The sequence below is a fragment of the Zingiber officinale genome, chromosome 11B, assembly GCF_018446385.1.
Source record: "Zingiber officinale cultivar Zhangliang chromosome 11B, Zo_v1.1, whole genome shotgun sequence".
Lineage (NCBI taxonomy): Eukaryota > Viridiplantae > Streptophyta > Magnoliopsida > Zingiberales > Zingiberaceae > Zingiber > Zingiber officinale.
This window is the reverse complement of record NC_056007.1, coordinates 10,850,789-10,865,727: the sequence shown is the minus strand read 5'-3', so window position 1 is coordinate 10,865,727 and position 14,939 is coordinate 10,850,789.

Genomic DNA, 14,939 nt, shown 5'->3' with positions numbered 1-14,939 from the left:
CCAGCCCGAGGTCCTTTAGGCGGAGAAGCAGGTGCTATAGGGCACTCGGGGGCAGGAACAGGTGTGATAACCCCCTTCATTCGAGAAGCCTAGGCTTCTTCCACATTAATAAATTATGTTGCTCTTTCAATTAGTATATCAAAGTTGGGTGGATGCTTTTTAACCAAATCCTTAAAAAAGTCAGTATCATTAAGCCCTTGGGAAAAAAATATTTACCAGAATTTCTGTGGTGGTCGTAGGAACATCCATGGCCACCTGATTGAACATTTTAATGTAGGCTCGAATAGACTCCTTGGGCCCCTGTTTGAGTGAGAAGAGGCTCCAAGGAGTTTTATAATATCGTTGATTATTAGAAAAGTGGTGGAGAAAAATACCTTGCGGAAATCCTTAAATCGGCGAATAGAATTATCTGGTAATCGTTTAACCATCATTGAGCTGCTCTGCCGAAGGTGGTGAGGAACATCTGACATTTTACACCATCCGTTAATTGTTGAAGAAGAGTAGCATGCTCAAACTTGAGAAGATGATCTTTTGGATCAATCGTTCCCAAGTATTCTCCAATATTCAAGTTCTGATATTGCTTGGATAATGGATCATCTAATACCCTTTAAGAGAAAGGAGTAGCAATTCACTCAGGGGAACTATCACTAGCTATAACTTTTCCTCTATATTGATCTCGCATGAGAACTTCTCCAGAGGACTCTTGCGAGATTATTCCTTTGCCCATCTGTTCTAAGGGTGTACGAAAAAGTGCTATAGGATGCCGATTTGGTGAGAGAGGCACAGGAAGCAAGCGAGTATGACCCTCCTCTTGCACCCCCCCCCCCCTCTCCCTCTAAAGAGCGTTGGTTGATACCTCCGGATTTAGTGGTGGTAACATGCCACGCGTATTAGCTTGTTGTTGTTATTGAAGTAATTTTTGCACTCTAGCGTTGATGAGTATCTCTAGATCTTCTTGCATTATGGTTACGGTATTGAGTTTTCCAGCCTCTTCCATCGCAACGCTTCAGATTCAGATGAATGTTCCCACAGACGACTCCAAATTTGATCTTGTCTGAAGGCGATGAGATGGTGCGCTAACTCCAGCGATGATTGAGGGATGGTAAGCTTCACAAGATCTAAAGGAACTCCTTGGTGACCCTGCACACACTCAGATGATCCAACAAAGTATTAGTGACCTAGGACCGGGGTGGGAATCCCTGACTAGGCCCTCTGACACTCAAATCAGTTCCTCGCTTGAATGTGGAAGAAGAAGAATAATAACGAAAAAGATGCCAGTAAGTCTAGTTTCAAATGTAAGTACTTGTCTTTGCATACCTTGCCAGCGGAGAGGATTCCTCTTTTTATATCACCTCACATAACCTCCGCGATCATGAGGTGACCCCCGATTTGTTAGAATTTGTTAGAAGATGAGAAAAGTGTTGGATTGTAGAAGTCGCTAGAGGGGGGGTGAATAGCGATAAAAAATTCAAAGCTAGTATGCAGCGGAAAATAAAAATCACAATGCTAACACAAACCAGTTTTATTTAGTTCGGAGCCTTAATCGACTCCTACTCCAAGGCCCAAACTCGTCAAGTGCTTTCATTGGAAAATTACTAATAGTTCGCAAATAGGATTACAATACTAAGTACAGGAACTATTAAAAATAAAATACCGACAACAATAAAAAGAACTTGAGCCGCAGGTTGTCGGATAAGCGTCGTCGCGTCACAGGAACAGAGCGCAATAGAGCAATCGTAGGAAGCAGTTGTTGTTCTCAGCTCTAGAAGTAGGATCTGTTAGGACCGAAAAGTAGCTAGAGGGGGGGGGGTGAATAGCTCGTCGTGTGCTAGATGCTCGTCGTTGCTTGTTTCTTCGAAGATGCGCAGCGGAAAATACAGAAACAAAACATACAACGCTAACACGGTTGGTTTACTTGGTATCCACCTCACAAGAGGTGACTAGTCCAAGGATCCACACCTACACACACACCCTCCACTAATAAAACTCTCCTTTATGGTAACTACCAAGGGCGGAGAAGCCCTACAAGACTCAATACAAGAAGAAATGAAAAGGTAATGAAATACAAGCTTACAAGCTTACAATGAGTGCAAAAACCCTAACCCTAGTTTCTTCTTCTTCTCTTGCTCCGCCTCTTGACTTGGAAGAACCTCCAAGAACCTTCAAGAACTGGCGATCTCGAGCTTGAGAAAGGCTGTGGAGGAGCTGGTGAAGATCTGAAATGAATCGGTGAAGATCTATTGAAGGAGACGCCCGCCTGCAGCTCAAATACGACGAAAAGGTCGGATCCCGATCGATTCGAAAACTCCCAATCAATCGGGGAGGCATTGGATCGATCCACGAATCAATCCAGAGTGCCTCTGTGCTCTGGAAAAATGCCTGGATCGATTTATGGATCGATCCAGCGCTTATCGCGCGAGGCAGCAGCGTCCCAATCGATCCACTGATCGATTGGGACCTCTGGATCGATCCACTGATCGATCCAGAGGCTTTCTGTGCACTGGGAAAATCCTGGATCGATCCACTGATCGATCCAGAACTTGGTTTTTGCCCAAAACCAAGTCCCAAGCCTCTCAAACCAACATCCGGTCAACCTTGACCTGTTGGTACATCCTGCCTAGCATCTGGTCACTCCCTTGACCTGCCAGGACTCCTCACCAAGTGTCCGGTCAATCTCTTTGACCCACTTGGACTTTTCTCTTCGTGCCAAGTATCCAGTCACTCCTTTGACCTACTTGGATTTTCACCTGATGTCTGGTCAACCTTGACCCATCTGGATTTTCCCTCGTGCCTGGCTTCACTCACCAGGACTTCCAATCTACCTAGCTTCACTCACTAGGACTTCTCTTCTGCCTGGCTTCACTCACCAGGACTTTCACCTGACTTCACTCACCAGGATTTCCCATCTGCCTAGCTTCACTCACTAGGACTTCCAATCTGCCTAGCTTCACTCACTAGGACTTCTCTTTTGCCTAGCTTCACTCACCAGGACTTTCACCTGGCTTCACTCACCAGGAATTTCCATCTGCCTAACCTTCCAGTTAGGACTTCCCAGTCAGGTATCCGGTCACCCTTGACCTACTTGGCTCTTCTTCATCCCCACTGATCAGTCCCTGATCAGAATCTCCTCACATGAACAACTGCACCTGCATTGTCCATGTGTCCACATGTATTGTCAAACATCGAAACTATGACCAAGACTCAAGCTTGGTCAAACTCAGTCAACCTTGACCTACGGGATATTGCACCAACAATCTCCCCCTTTTTGATGTTTGACAATACCTTTAAGTTAGAACCACTCTGAGTTAAGCTAATCCCATAGCCTTAACTCTCTTCATGCTAAAGTGTGAATGTTGGTTCCCTTCATTCTCCCCCTATGATCTCCCTCATAGGTAATGAAGGCCTAACTTAAACCACATATTCTCCCCCATTGGCACACAACAAACAAACACTATCTCTCCCCCTGAAGAGATACTCATCATTGGTTACAACTGCACTCGTTGAACCTTTATCCCTTTTTAAACTCTCCCCCTGAAGAGTTTCTCAGGGTTGTAATCAACATCGTAATGAAGGTCTCATACCTTTCATTTTCCCTACATTCTCCCGCAATGTAGACAAAAAGCCCAACCTTAAGCATTTTACAACCACTTGAATTAATGAGGATATCCACTCCCCATTTCAAGTTCAAATGCTCATCCATGAGCATTTTCTCTAAAGAAGGTTAACCACCATCCAAGGTTCATGAAAATAATTTTCATGTCTTTAAAGAGTCCCTCCCCCTAAAGACATGGTGATAACTTTTGTCATTGCACCAAAAATGACTTGGAATCCCTAAACCTTTTTAGGAAACCCAAATTTAGAAGTTTTGAGGTTCAAATGTTCAAAATTTGAAACAAACCTCAACCTAAACTTCAATTTAGTCTTCCTTAACCAATCCATCCTTGTTTTCAACATGAAAATACCCTTTTTATGTATACAAATGTATTTTCAGGGGTTTGGAATGGTTACATTGACTAAACAAGGTTCAAAATACTGAAATCAGGCCTTCCAAGCCAAAATCAGCAACTTGGATCGATTGGAGTTGGGTTCCAATCGATTGAACCTGTCTGAATCGATCCACTGATCGATTCAAGATGTGTAGATCGATCGGCTGATCGATCCAGTGAGCTTCTGCTTGCGAGAATTGCCTTCTGAATCGATCCACTGATCTATTCAGGCACTCCAATCGATCCATGGATCGATCGGAGCTCTGATAGTTGCTGAATTTCAAATTCAGCCAACTTCAGAAACCCCTAGAAAATTCTACAAAAATCCAAAAATCATGAAATTTCATGTAGACATTATTTAGGGCATACTTGATCATGGAAAAATAGTTTTCTATGAAAATACTTCATGTTTTCAAAGATTTGACACAAACTTGAAAACTTGCAAAAACTTTAGTGTTTTCTCCAAGTTTGTGTCTAACTATTCAATGGTGATTACTATCAAAAGATAGCTTACACCAAGGTTTTCCAAAATCATTTTCAAAACCAATATCCCATCATGTTCCTTGGGCTTAATGTACATGACTTGTACATTAGCTTTCCCAATGATGGGAAAACACATAACCATGTGTTTTGATAAATTTAAAACTCAAAAGAATGCACTAAATCAACATCTTGAGTTTTGTTCATCATCCTAACATCTCACTTGTATCTAATGTGCACTAAAAACATATACAAGTCATCTTATTGGTCTTTGTGAGATGTAAAGTTTGGTTTTGCCCTAATCTAGGGATCATGCATATCTATCTAGGCATTTTGTGGATATTGAACATCCACTTAGGATGTTACTTGTTAATACCACTTGTTGAAAACACTTGTTGAAAACACTTGTTGATAAATGCCATTTGTCCTTAATTTTAAGGAAGTAAACATAATGCATGATTATGTTATGACATACATCAAAGGAAATAATTTTCAAAAGAAAATATCCTATAACTACATGATGTATGAATTGTCATAACATGGTATTTTTGTATTTTTCATAATAAGTCATGAACGCAAAAATAGACATGATGTCATGGCATATGATGGACAAACATAACATGGCAAGGTTTAGCATAAATAAAATTACCTAGATTACCTATCTAAGTATCCTTAAACTTAGCTAACTTAAAAATTAAACCTTGATTGCCCAAAAGTGCTTCAAGAAAATGCCAAAACCTATATTAGCATTTCTAGTTTTCTTGATTAATTTTTGCCAATTGAAATTAAGCGTATTCCTCAAATATTGGCAAATTCCATTTTTCCACAAGAGTAGCACTTTTAAAATTAAGGCTTAGCTTGCCTTTAATTTCCTAAGAACATACCAAAATCCCAACTAGGTAGTTCTTATGTTTTCTCAAATTTGTGCCAATTTAAAATAAACTCAAGACTTCTCAAATTTGGCACATTTTACTCTTTCAAGGAGTAAATAATAATTTTATTTCATTTTCAAAGGTTAACAAAAACCTTGAAAATGCTCCTTGAGTGTCAATTTCCTCAAAGTTGGGTTAACTACCCTTCTTCTTAGAGTTGACACTCTCTAGCCCATCTATGGGGTAGAAAAGATGCTCCTAGGAACCCAAAACCTATTGGTGCTCCTTGGATGCTCTAGGTATTCACTAGGGATAACTACCCTAGATACCTTCCTAGAGACCTTGTTTGTGACTTTCTTAGACTTCTTAGAAGCCCTAGTCACATTTATTGCAAAAATACTCTTAGGGATGACTTCCCTAGTATTCTTGACTTGACCACTAGGCCTAGGGTTGATTCCATAACTATATGGAACCCTATGGTAAGAGGGCACATCCTTCTTAGCCTTGGGTTTGTATCCCAAACCTTTATGGCCATTAGATGACCTTTGTGCTCCTAGACCTAGGCTATGCTCATTTTTCCCTTTTAGGATGTTTTCCATCTTTTTTAGGGTCTTTTCCATTTTATCAAGCCTTGACCTCAAGACTTGATTTTCTATCATTAAATCCTTAGATTTTGATTTTTCATTACACCCATGAGCACTTTTGTTTCTAGGCTTATAACTATGGTCCTTAGTGTGATTGCCTAGATTTTTATCTATCTTCCTAACCTTAGGTTGGGTAGTCTTAGCATGTAGGGCCACATGCTTTTCTTTAATTTTATCATGCCTCCTATTTTCATGGTAAATAGCATTAAAATGATATAAATTTGACCTAGCATGCTTTTTACCATTTTACAAGGGAATAGGCTCAATAAAAGATACCTTCTTTTTTACCTTGGAGGCTCCCCCTTGAGTTGAGCTTCCTCCATGAATCTTGACCACCTTCTTCCCATTAGGGCATTGACTTCGGTAATGCCCCTTTTGATTGCAAGAGAAGCACACAATGTGCTCCTTGCTCTTCTTTGTTCCGGGGATGGTCTCCTTGGGCTTCTCCTTGCCCTTTTGTGTCACTTGGCCCTTCTTCTTGGCCAAGTTGGGACACTTGCTTTTGTAGTGCCCGCTTTCCCTACACTCAAAACATATTATATGATTTTTATTTTTAATTGAAACATTTTTACCTTCTTGTGTAGGGATGACACTTGCTCCTCCATTTGATATTTCTTGAATTTTGGAGGTGGCACCATCTTCTTCTTCTTCACTTGACCCGGATATGGAGGCCTCTTCTTGCTCCGGGTTCATTGATCTACACTCCCCCTCAATCCTAGAGGTGGAGGCTTCACCATCTTGTACATGGAACAAGGAGTATGCTCCCTCCTTGTTCTCTTCATTGCACTCCCTTGAAAATGAAGCTTCTTCTTGAACTTCTTCTTCGGAGGTTGAGCATCTCTCAACCTCGGAGTCCTCCTCTTGGTCTTGCTCCAAAGAGTCACCATCTTTGGATTCTTCTTGCTCTTGTACAGTGGAGGGGATCTCTTCATGAAGCTTGGCCAATTTACTCCATAATTCCTTTGCATCTTCAAATTCTCCAATTTTGCAAAGGATGGTGCTTGGCAATAAATTGACCAAAAACTTGGTCACTTTGTCATTGGCCTCGCACCTTTGGACTTGCTCTTGGCTCCACTTGCTCCTCTTGAGAACTTTGCCCTTTGAGTTTGTTGGAGTCTTGAAGCCTTCCATAAGAGCAAACCATTGCTCTATCTCCATCATAAGAAAATTTTCGATTCTTGATTTCCAAGAATCGAAGCTCGTGGAAGTGTATGGTGGAGCCACCCTTGTGTCAAATCCAAGTCCATCTTGGAATTGCATCGTCGAAGTTGAGCTTTTGGATTTCTTTTGACTTTGATGAATTTGCTCCAACTTCTTCACCCTCTAGCTTTGCTTGTTTTGTTTGCCCCTTCCGGCGATGATTCCGGTGAAGAGCAACCTTGCTCTGATACCACTTGTTAGGACCGAAAAGTAGCTAGAGGGGGGGTGAATAGCTCGTCGTGTGCTAGATGCTCGTCGTTGCTTGTTTCTTAGAAGATGCGCAGCGGAAAATACAGAAACAAAACATACAACACTAACACGGTTGGTTTACTTGGTATCCACCTCACAAGAGGTGACTAGTCCAAGAATCCACACCTACACACACACCCTCCACTAATAAAACTCTCTTTTATGGTAACTATCAAGGGCGGAGAAGCCCTACAAGACTCAATACAAGAAGAAAGGGAAAGGTAATGAAATACAAGCTTACAAGCTTACAATGAGTGCAAAAACCCTATCCCTAATTTCTTCTTCTTCTCTTGCTCCGCCTCTTGACTTGGAAGAACCTCCAAGAACCTTCAAGAACTGGCGATCTCGAGCTTGAGAAAGGCTGTGGAGGAGCTGGTGAAGATCTGAAATGAATCGGTGAAGATCTATTGAAGGAGACGCCCGCCTGCAGCTCAAATACGACGAAAAGGTCGGATCCCGATCGATTCAAAAACTCCCAATCGATCGGGGAGGCATTGGATCGATCCACGGATCGATCCAGAGCGCCTCTGTGCTATGGAAAAACACCTGGATCGATTTATGGATCGATCCAGCGCTTATCGCGCGAGGCAGCAGCGTCCCAATCGATCCACTGATCGATTGGGACCTCTGGATCGATCCAGAGGCTTTCTGTGCACTGGGAAAATCCTGGATCGATCCACTGATCGATCCAGAACTTGGTTTTTGCCCAAAACCAAGTCCCAAGCCTCTCAAACCAACATCCGGTCAACCTTAACCTGTTGGTACATCCTGCCTAGCATCTGGTCACTCCCTTGACCTGCCAGGACTCCTCACCAAGTGTCCGGTCAATCTCTTTGACCCACTTGGACTTTTCTCTTCGTGCCAAGTATCCAGTCACTCCTTTGACCTACTTGGACTTTCACCTGATGTCTGGTCAACCTTGACCCATCTGGATTTTCCCTCGTGCCTGGCTTCACTCACCAGGACTTCCAATCTGCCTAGCTTCACTCACTAGGACTTCTCTTCTGCCTGACTTCACTCACCAGGACTTTCACCTGGCTTCACTCACCAGGATTTCCCATCTGCCTAGCTTCACTCACTAGGACTTCCAATCTGCCTAGCTTCACTCACTAGGACTTCTCTTTTACCTGGCTTCACTCACCAGGACTTTCACTTGGCTTCACTCACCAGGAATTTCCATCTGCCTAACCTTCCAGTTAGGACTTCCCAGTCAGGTATCCGGTCTAGACCCGACCCCGGGCCGGGTCTGGCCCAGACCCGGCCCGGGCCCGTAACCGGGTCAACGGGCCGGTTGCCCGTTGACCCGGTTCGCCGGGTCGAACCGGAACCGGCCCGGCAAGTTGCCGGGCCGGTTTCGGAACCGGCCCGGCAAGTTGCCGGGTCGGTTCCGGTTCATTTTTTTTAAAAACCGGCGAACCGCCGGTTAACCGACGGTTCATAGTCGTTGGAACCGGCGGTTCGTAGCCGTTGGGAGGGTTTTTTAGGTATTTTTTTTCAACGGTTAGGATCATTTGACCGTTTTTTGATCAATGGCTATGATTTAGTGTCCGTTACTATCAAAACTCTATAAATAGAGAGCTTATTTCATCATTTTTCACACACATCTTCTCTACTCTTAATCTCATTTTCGTATTCTCTAATCTCTACACGCTTTCGTTTTCAATTACAATGGAAGGAGGCCGCGGAGGTGCATCATCTCGAGCTCGGAAGGGAAAGCAAATAATGAATCCGCGGGAGGAGGACCCCAACATTCAATCCACCGATGATGAGATCGAGCATCTTCCGAATCCGACACCCGACACACAAGGAAGTACCGATGCAATTACTTCTAAGGTTCGGAAACTTCCTCCTCTAAAATCTTCTATTTTACTAAACATTTTGAGAAGGTCACTCTTCCGTCGGGAGAAATGCGTGCAAAATGTAAGCACTGCAATGCTTCCTACAAATTCCAAGCCGGTGGCGGCTATGGGTCGTTGAAACGACATGTAGAAACGAAGCACCCGACGGAATATGGACTCGACCGTTCTCAAACACAATTATCAAGATTTTCTTCAACTAGCGGTAGTACCGATTCCGGTTTATTTTTATATTCGGATAATAAATTAAGAGAATCATTAGCTAAATTTGTTTTCGTAGAACATCTTTCTTTTAGTTTTGGATCTAAATGCACATTTGAAGATTTTTGTAAAGAATCTCTTAATCCATGTGCTAAACGTGTTCCTAGGACTACACTTACTCGTACAATTAAAAAATTAGTAAAACAAGGAAAAAAGAATTTAATTGATGAATTTAATAAATTAGATAATAAAGTTTCTTTATGTTCCGATATTTGGAGTGATCATTGGCAAACACATTCGTATATGGGTGTGACTTGCCATTGGATCGATAACTCTTGGAACCTCCAAAAAAGATTATTAGCTTATAGAGTTTTTGATGAATCACATAATGCTCATAATATCGCACAATTATTATGTTTAATTTTAGAAGAATATGGTTTAACTCATAAAATATTTTCAATATCATTAGATAATGCTAGTTCTAATACCGCTTGTATAGATGATCTAAAATTTGTTTGTCAACCTATTATTGGAGGTTTATTTTTTCATATTCGTTGTGTATGCCATGTTTTAAATTTATGTGTTCAAGATGGTTTAAAAATTTTAGAAAGTTATATTAAACCAATTAGAATTGCAATTTCTTATTTATGGTCTCATCCATCTATAATGAAACAATGGGGTAGGTTTTGTAAAATTAATGGAATGAGACCTAAAAAATTTCCACGTGATGTACCAAGGAATTCAACATACCAATTATTACAAGATTCATTTCAATATAAAGAATTATTATGTTCATTTTTTGCACAAAACACTAATGCTAATATATATTTATTTTCACAACAATGGAATATTTGTAGTAGTATTTGTGAAATTTTAAAAGTATTTAATGATGCAACCGAACAACTTTCCTGTGTTTATTATCCCTGCTCAATTAGTTTTAGAAAATTTTTCTAATATAGTATTAGTTTTAAATGAACATATTAATAATGAATCTTTATCTCCTTGCATCTTAGCTATGAAAACTAAATGGGAAAAATATTTTTATTTAATTCCTGAAATTTATTTAATTGCATTTGCTTTAGATCCTAGATTTAAATTAGAAGTTTTACAAGAAATGTTAACTTTATATTATGATGCTTTAATTCCAATTAAAGATTCTTCTTCCCGATCCAATTAATATTATATATAATGTTAGAATTTATTTATATGATATTTATAATCAATATTATGCAAAATATGGAACACAAATTAATATTTCGGAAATTCAACAAACTACTAGTAGTAATTTAAAACTTACAAAAGCACAACTCTTATTAAAAGAACGGACAAAACGTCCACGGGGATCCTCAAGTTCCACACAGGAACTTGAGAATTATTTTACGACTTCTTTTGATTTTAATGAAGCAGATAGCGAAAACTTCGATATCTTAAAGTGGTGGTCACAGAAGGCTCAAAGCTTTCCCGTTCTCTCCGTGATCGCAAAAGAAATTTTAGCTTGTCCAGTGTCAACTGTTGCTGTGGAGCAGACGTTCAGTGCCGGCGGCAACATATTAGATGAACGACGATCAACTTTGTCTCCCGACTCATTGGAAGCCCAAGCATTCTTAGACGATTGGACCGAGCGGAGAAAAGAATCCAAGGAATGCAACTTTCAGATGACGAAGTTGAAGATTTTGATATCAAGGAACAAATACGACAAGAACAGAAAATGGAAGTGAATGAAAATGTAAAAGGATAAAAATGTAAAAGAACTACGTGGGCTTTGATTCCCCTAAAGGGATACGTAGGCAACTTAAATAAGTGCAAGCCCTTTTTTTAATAAATTTTAATTTCTAATTTTTAATGTTTAATGTTTAATTTTTAATTTTTAATTTTTATTAACATATTAATCTTGAACCGTGACGAACCGTGACGAACCGTGAACCGAACCGTGAACCGGCGGTTCTGAACCGTGAACCGTAACCGTCTTGGGCGGTTAAGGTTAAGGGTCGACCTGCCTGGAACCGTCGAACCGGCGGTTCCGAACCGTCGAACCGTCGGTTCCGAACCGTGGTCAGGTCTAATCCGGTCACCCTTGACCTACTTGGCTCTTCTTCATCCCCACTGATCAGTCCCTGATCAGAATCTCCTCACATGAGCAACTGCACCTGCATTGTCCATGTGTCCACATGTATTGTCAAACATCGAAACTATGACCAAGACTCAAGCTTGGTCAAACTCAGTCAACCTTGACCTACGGGATATTGCACCAACAGGATCCTTATATAGGAGTGCTCCGGGAGCCCGGATCCCTTCCTAGCGCCTGAACCGTGACGTAGGCTCGGCCAATCAGCGCGCTCCATATCTACGACAAGATAAGTTTTGCCTTCCGAGCGCCCGGATCCCTTCCGGGCGCTCGGACCATCATTTTCCAGAAAACTCCTTTTCTTGCAAGAAAATGTTAGTCCAAGGTAAAATAAAAGTTATACTACCCTGCAAAATAAAGTGTTAGGATAATTTATAATCAAACAGAGTAGTAATTAGATTCTATCTCCTCGAGACCGGAATATAGTCACGATCTCAACTTAGATTTTCGAAATGGATCTAAGTTGGATCGACGCCTAAATTCCCTAACTAGGAACGCGCCCTCACCAAGTCACTCCCCTCCAATGACTTACCTTAACTTACCTACAAGACGTCCGGTCAGCCCGTTGACCCATCTGGATTTCGTGCTAGCAACCCGGTCAGCAAGTTGACCTAGCTAGATTTCGTTCCAGACATCCGGTCAGCCCGTCGACCAGTCTAGACTTCATGCCAACTATCAAGTCAGCCCGTCGACTTAGCTGGGCTTCGTGCCAGACATCCGGTCAACCCATCGACCAGTCTGGACTTTATACCAGCTATCAGGTCAGCCCGTCGACCTAGCTAGGCTTCGTGCCAGCTATCTGATCGGCACATCGACCTAGCTGGACTTCATGCCAGCTATCTGGTCGGCCCGTCGACCTAGCTAGGCTTCTTCTGCACACTTGGTCAAAGCGTTAGATCACAACGAAACTAACTTAACCTATTTTATCATTCATCAAAACCTGAGTTAGACCGTCAGTGCTAACTGCACCAACAAAATGTACAACCTGAACTTCGTACAATAATCTTCCGAGGAATCTTTTTTCTACCCCAAATGTACCCTCTTTGTCATTGATGACTTGAATCCTTGATATGATAATATATGTAAAAGAGTATATCGTTGTAATCGCTTAAAGAATGAAGAAGCTTCGAGAGAATATTTCCCGACAGATTTGCCAGACTATCATAAAGTTGTCGACTGCTTGCCTATTTGAATATATCCCGGCCGGTCATAAAACTAGTCATGTATTATGAGTACCTTCTGTTGAATGTATCTCGGCCAGTCATAAAGTCAGTCATGTATTATGAATACCTTCTGTTAAATGTATTTCGGCCGATCATAAAGTTGGTCGTGTATTAAGAGTACCTTTTGTTGAATGTATCTCGGTCGATCTTTGCTTGCCTGAGCATATATAAAGAACATTATGTTTAATTGGCCCTTATCTTGTCGATCGTATTTTAGAGTCCTGACCAGTTTAAGCCTCTTTAAGCCTGGCTTACCTTTTCCGACCAGGCGAATATATTAGACCTAGTATCTTATGTTTGGTCAATCTTCGTCCGACCTTTCATATGATACAGACTTGATAAGGCTAGATGGCTTTAGGTCCGACAGGACTTATGCCTGCTCGGGCACATACATAAAACCTTGTATTCAGTCAGCCTTCACATGGCCATTCATATATTGAAGTCTCGAAAAGGTTAAATGCCTTTCGGCCCGTCCGGATTTATATCCATCCGAGTATATGCATGGAAGCCTTCAGTCGGTCTTTGTCTTACTAATCATATGTCATAGACTAAATAAGATTAAATGCCTTTTGGCTCGACCAGACTTATATCGGTCCGACATATACATGGAAGCCTTCATTCGGTCGGCTTGATCATATGTTATAGACTAAATAAGGCTAAATACCTTTAGGTCCGACCAGACTTATATCCGTCCGGGCATATGCATGGAAGCCTTCATTCGGTCGGCCTTTGTCTTACAGATTATATGTCATAGACTAAATAAGTCTAAATGCCTTTAGACCTGGCCAGACTTGTATCCGTCCGGGCATATGCATGGAAGCCTTCATTCGACCGGCCTGATCAAATGTCGTAGACTAAATAAGGTTAAATGTCTTTAGGCCCGACCAGACTTATATTGTCTGGGCATATGCATGGAAGCCTTCGTTCGACCAACCTGATCATATGTCATAGACTAAATAAGGCTAAATACCTTTAGGCCTGGCCGGACTTATATCCGTCTGGGCATATGCATTAAAGCCTTCATACTGATCATATGTCATAAATTAAATAAGGCTAAATGCCTTTAGGCCTGACCGGACTTATATCCATCCAAGCATATGCATGGAAGCCTTCATTCAGCCGGGTCGATCATATGCCATAGACTAAATAAGGCTAAATGTATTTAGGCCTGACCAGACTTATATCTGTCCGGGCATATGCATGGAAACCTTCATTCGGTCGGCCTTTGCCTTACTGATCATATGTCATAAACTAAATAATATCACATGCCTTTAGGCCCGACCGGACTTATATCCATCTGGGCATATACATGGAAGCCTTCATTTGGCAGCCCTGATCATATGTCATAGACTAATAAGGCTAAATGCCTTTAGGCCCGACCGTACTTATACCTATCTGGGCATATGTATGGAAACCTTCATTCGGCCGACTTGATGATATGCCATAGACTAAATAAGGTTAAATTCCTTTAGGCCCAACTGGACTTATATCTGTCCTGGCATATGCATGGAAGTCTTCATTCGACCGGTCTGATCATATGTCATAGACTAAATAAGACTAAATATCTTTAGGCCCGGCTGGATTTATATCCGTCCGGGCATATGCATGGAAGCCTTCATTCGGTCAGCCTTTGTTTGACCATTTACATTTTGAAGACTTGATATAGTTAAGCTCCTCTAGGCCCGACAGGTACTTTTTGCCTGGGCATATACAGAGAAACTTATATTCGATCGACCATCACCTGGCCAATCGTATGCTATATCTTAGATAAGGCTAAGTATCTTGGCACCTGGCTGGTCCTTCCCGTTCGGGTATATACATAACCTTATGCTCGACCGGGTCTAGGCGCCACCACCTCTTCTTAGCTTTAACTGTCACATCACCTGAAAGACTCGCTCATCATAATCCATATCACTTATTTTGATATATGTCTAAGGAGGAGAAATAACACCGAGAGAAAACATAGAATTGAAACTTAGATTGAAGTTAAATTTAAATTAGTTATTTTAAATGTAATTAAACTTTCAACTTAAAGCATGAACTAATTTCTTACTATTTTTGCTATCATTTAAATTATTAAAGTTATCAAATCATGTTTCAGCT